Below are 6,000 nucleotides of genomic sequence, written 5' to 3' on the forward strand. Positions count from 1 at the left end.
ATTAGACGCCTCGAGTCCGTGCGTTAACGACCACCCGAAAGGAACCGCTGGACACGTTAAAAGAAAGGTTCACGAGAAGCGTCGCGTCGGGAAGCTGCGGCTGAAACGAAACACTATACCGGAACCGGTTGGGATAATTTATGTGTCCCGATGTCGTACGATATTAGAAATATCAAGGGAAGAAAGGACGCCGGCGGTGGGTCGGACGGCGTTGCGGGGGTGGGAAAAGGGTCGTGGGTCGGATGGTAGGCGGCGAGGGTGGACGGGACTCGCGGCGAAACGTGACGCAGTTATCCGGCGTTATTGGCAGTTCTCTCGTTCAATAACAGGTACACGTAAAAGAGAAAATACTCCGGTTGAAATTTATAGAGGGCGTAGAACGAGCGCGGAGCGGGGAGCAAAAAAAATGGCCCGTGACGCCGGTGACCGAGAGAACCGGTCGCGAGAGCGAGAGAGAGAAGGCCGAGACAGAGAGAATGGTTTCCCAGAACAAAGCCATTCGTGGTAATTAACACGGGCCGACAATATACGATTTTACTTCCGCGTCGTTACAACGCCACCGAGGCCGAAACCTTTGAGCTTCGCGGTCTCTCTTTCTCTCTTTCTTCCTCTCTTTCTCTCGCATTCCCTCCCTCTCCCTCTCTTGTCAGCAAGCCCTTGCCAGCACCCCTACACACATTCTCTCTCTCTTTTTTCATCGTTTCATCGCACGTTCACAGCCTGTCTCGGCCTGTTTCATCCGCCCCGCAGTCCCAGTTAGTTAATCGCCGATGATTCTCGTCAAGTGAGTATGTCGAACCCTCTACGATACACGGAGGAATTCACGAGGACAATCTTCTCGAGAATTTATCGCGGACCTTGCGTGCTAGAGTAAACGTACCGTTTGTAACAATGTTAACCCCTTGCCATACTTTGACGAATCTGACGCGTGATGGAGATTTCTAGTAGTAAATAGTGTTAACCACGGAACTTTTGACGGAACCCGTCAAAATAACGGGTCACTAATTTTTTTAATTGACCATTACATTTACGAATTATTTATTCAATTTATATGTTACTTACGGCAAATGTTACAATGACACTTGTTAACAATCAGAATAAATGTCTTATTGTTGCTTATATAAATTAATACAAAACAGCTGTTTTTTGTGCTCCATAAATTTAGTGTTAGATATAAATGCTACTGTATTTAAACGTTTGAGTAAATGTAGATGTTACCGTGAATGACCGAAATTGGAGAATGTCGACTTTCACCGGTGAATGTCAACAGATACCAGATACGTCGGTGAAAGATCGAATATTTCATTACATTGTTGTACATTCGGACCCTCTCCGGTGTGTGTCGACAATCACAGATATGCTCTGGTGGAGGTCCAAAACCTGTCATTGCAAAGGGAAGTGTTCCACAAATAAATGCAGTTGTAAAAGCAAGGGACTCTTGTGCAATTCAAAGTGTCATAATAGTGTAAGTTGTTGCAATAAATAAGATTTGAATCGCATAAGTAAGTAATTTTTTTATTACTATTATTTTCTTTTCTCATGTAGAATGTACCGTGTATTTTAAATTCTTGGTCATTCCTTTCAGAAAGAGAGGCGAAAAAGTTACGTCACCCTTGTGGCGTTTTATAGCGACTGAATTACGGAGAAGAAAATATCAATCTCCAACATGTTCAACATTCACCATTAGTGCATGGTGAATGTCAACATTTACCGGTGTAAGTCAGAAATAAGGGTATTTAGCAAATATTTCGGACATACACCAAGCGACTATGTGAATGTTGACATTCACCGGTGAAAGTCGACATTCTCCAGATTTCGGTGTTTCACTATAACATAGACACAGAATAAATATAAATGATCGTTTTCCTTCTTTGAAATTGCTACGATCGAAAAACTTCTGATCATTGTAACTATAAAGAAAATGGTACGGCAAGGGGTTAAGGATATATGCGCAAGATTTAATAGATGATTTAAAACCTCTAGTTTTGATATCCAACTTGCAACAGGCTAACAAAATGATTAAAGAATTATTACAGTGCATAAAATAGTAAAATACAAATTTGTCACGATTTGTAGCCATTTCTACTCCATTCCTGGCCATCTCATAAATTTCATACTACACGTATCATAAATTTGTAACAAGAAAGAAATGGATGTCCATTTTTTAGTATTACTTTTAAATTTCGAGTCATTTAAATTTTTGTATTAGATTGCCATATACAGTATTCTCTCGCCAAATGTCAAAACCTTGCTATTCCATGAATGACGTGGTGCTATTGCTATGCCTATGTGATTTAACGATTTTCTCGCTGCACCAATGCGAAGGTTCGTCGGTGTCAGTCAAGCGTATGATGCGGCACGCGCCGCGAATTCCCGGAAGAGAACACAAAGTGGTCTGTTTGGGTGCGTGTCAGGTAAAAAAAACCGCGAAGCTGCGAAGTACGTGATAAGTACTAGGTACGTGACTGTCGAATCGTGGTATCTCTCCTTCGAATATCGTCGAATAGAGGCCACCTATCTACCGAATGTCATCGAATTGAGGCATCTCTTCTCCGAATGTCAGTCGAACGTAGGCCCGAATAGCATAACTTCACTGATATTTTCTGTCGAACGACATATACATATAACTTCTTTGACGTTGCCTTGTTACATATAATGAATAAAGATGGTCTAAAGCACGTCGTGTTTGGTCTCATTTTAATTGGAAAATTCTGACTAATATATTAAAAAAAACTTTCATGTATAAAAAATTAGAAATAGAAAAGTTGAGTAATCGTTTTTATTCTAGTATTATTCTGGCCAAGCCTTTTTTTGCCGATTGCCCCGAGTTTCGTTCTCTCTCTCTCCCTCTCTCTCTCTCTCTCTCTCTCTCTCTCTCACTCATGAAATGTCGACAACTATAAAAGCGACCCGCGAGGCTCGAAGAATCGTGTCTTACTATTCTCATACTTGCCGGTTACAATTCCGTCCCCGCGTCTTTTAGAGTGACGTTAGTGTATTATATTTGACATTTGACAAGTAGAAAAATTGCGGTGAACAAAAATAGAGGTACAGTAATTTCTCCTTAAATGGCAAATTTCGGGTTGCTGTGAATTTCCCAGTGCTAGTCCTACGGTTATGTGATTTTTTGCTACGTCGATGCTAAGAGCCGACGGAGTCGGTCAAGCGTGCAATGCGGCACGCGACGCAGCTCTTTTGATTCGGAATTCCTGGAAGACAACAGAAAATGTTCTGTTTGGGTGTACACTGTTTTGTACACTTTCGACCAATAACTTTTCGACCTAATCAGAAATCTGTAGGTTTTTACAAATCTTAACATCTGCAATTTGACTTTGCGTTAACCGATTTCGATGAAATTTTCGGCATCCATATGAGATACCGAGATGTAAAAAACGCATTTTTTAAATTATCGTTACAGGCTCGCACAAAAATGTTAAAAAATGCTAGTATTTTATTTTGTTCCGCCAATCTATGTAATTAAATTTTTTTTTAATTTTGTAGACATACAAATCATTCGTTCCAATTTTAACCACTTGCGCTGGCAAAAAATTCACCGACGCGTGTACCAGAACGGTCCAGTGTAACTTGCTGGGAGGCGTCACAGAAATCGGAAAAAGATTTATATTTTCTAAACTAATTTATTTTCCATTTTAGAATATGGGTTAAACATTGACAATTGTGCGCTTTGCTGTGCAATGATAATTTGTGCTCTGGCAAACAATCCCACCCGACGTGCCATGCACGTCGTTTGTTTCTGTGACAATCGCATGACGACGTACATACCACGTTGTTGGCGATTCTGTGACAAAAGCATTACGACGTGCGTGGCACGTCTTTCCAGCGCAAGTGGTTAAGAAAGTTATTCCGTTCTAAAACGTGTGCAATTATGAAACAGTGAATTTTATGCATCTATGACAAAAATGAGCGGACATAATTTAAAACAGTGAACATATCAATTAAAAGAAACTGAGAATATTGGTGTACCAGTTTGAACCTATTAAGATTATTAAAAAAAGGAAAAACGCTTGCGCTTGGCTCCTATGTCTTGCAATTTAGGCAGACAATCTTGATTTCGCATAAAGATCCGCAGTCTAGTGATCAGTTTTGTAAGTCAGTGCACCTAGCATACAGCCATAAGGAAATTGAAATCGTTCAGGACACTACGGCAAGCTGCTGGTCTCTATTCAACCAGCAATGTTTCAAATTTCCATGGCGTTTTTAAGGTTTTCGCTCGGTTCACCCTGGTGATTCGCCAAGAGTCACGGTCCCGGCGCACATTTTTCAAACTATCAAATGCACGAGCGGGTACCCATAAGTCCGCGATGACTGGACCGAAATTTTTAATAAAGTTCCCGTCTGTTCGACAGCCGAAGAAAATTTGCTGAGCCCTTCGAGCCGTTCACCCTGCTCGGAATACAATTTCGCGAGTTTTTTCGAGCGTGGGCCATCACGGATTTCTCAATGACGTATTCCAAGAGTTCCTGTGGCTCGGATCGACTGTCGTGTCCGCGTTCCTAGAAGCCGATAGTCGAGACGAAATTAATTACTTCCGCAGAATTTTTCGAACTATCCATCGGGCAGAATGCTGATCGTGGCCAAGAAGTTTGACAAGCATCTCGACGCGCATGAAAAAGATGCTCGTATTTTTTGTTGCTCGTATTCCTAATTGCGCGATTTTTGATTGCCTCGAAGATCGACAATTTTGTCATCCAGAAAAGAAGTGCTAAAAAATCTGACACTGCGTTTCCGAAAATTACAAAGGAAAATCTATACAGTACAGTTTTAAATTTTCAAGTTTATGTAATTTATGGAGGTGGGCGGGTACCCGAGATGTCGGGTTAAAATCGGGGCGGGTATTTTCTTCGGGTTCAGGTCGAGACTCGAAACTTTTGGTTATCCGGAAAATTCGGGCACCCGAATTTGAAATCGTGTCCCGAGAATTTTCGGGTACCCGATATCCTAAAGGCTGGTTGAGGAGTATGTACATATTTAAAAATCCAGAAATTTTTTAGAAACTCTATCACGTTATATATTCCCATACGACACTTTTGCTGAGTGTTGGTCGTAATAAATTAGCAGTAACAACATTTTATTGATCGCACTTGTAGTTCACGTATACGGGATGATTCACGGAGCTGTAACAAGCTTTATCTTCGTTTTGGTTCGAGATAGGAAAAAATGTTAGAGGAGAAAGATGAATGGTCTTGAAGGGGACATGATGCGAAATAAATAGTTTTCCCGTAGGTGGACGCGTAAAGGTCATGTAAAGATTATCGACGTTTTTCTAAATGGAGACTTACATCTTTTTTCGCATATATCAAATTCTTTCTTTATTCTGTGTAAAAAGAAGTGTTATTATACGTAATATTATCGAAAAGTGAATAGTTTAAAAGATTTTTTCAAAAAATGTCTTCATCGAAGTAAATGTTCAAACACCTTGCCATCACATTCCAAACATTTCACACAACGCTTTTTAATCGTTTTCATTATTGAATTAAGTTGTCGCTTGGTTATTGCTCTGCAATGAACTGTAATTTGTTCTCTTAGATCTTCTACTCAATTAATAGGATATGCGTGCACATCATCGTCATATGAAAGTGTATTGTGTGCTGATGCATTATCCTGTTGAAAGTATTCTAAATTTGATCGAGTTTGTAATGAAACATCATGAAAATTTTTTTAAACGAATCCTTTAAATTGTTAATTTTTCGATAACATTACTCTAACACTTTTTTATGCAGAATAAAGAAAGGATTCGATATATGCGAAAAAAAAGATGTAAGTGTCCATTTAGAAAAACGTCGATGATCTTTACACGACCTTTACGCGTCCACCTACGGAAAACTGTTTATTTCAAGTATCGCATCAAGTGGACAGATATATAGATCATTGTGCTATAGAGATCTCTTAAAGTTCGGATGTTTAGCGAAATTATAGGAATAGAGATTTTGTTGAAACTCGGAAAGAAAATTGTCTACGATTTAGATTATGATGTTGTCG

Source organism: Megalopta genalis, chromosome 8, assembly GCF_051020955.1.
Source record: "Megalopta genalis isolate 19385.01 chromosome 8, iyMegGena1_principal, whole genome shotgun sequence".
Lineage (NCBI taxonomy): Eukaryota > Metazoa > Arthropoda > Insecta > Hymenoptera > Halictidae > Megalopta > Megalopta genalis.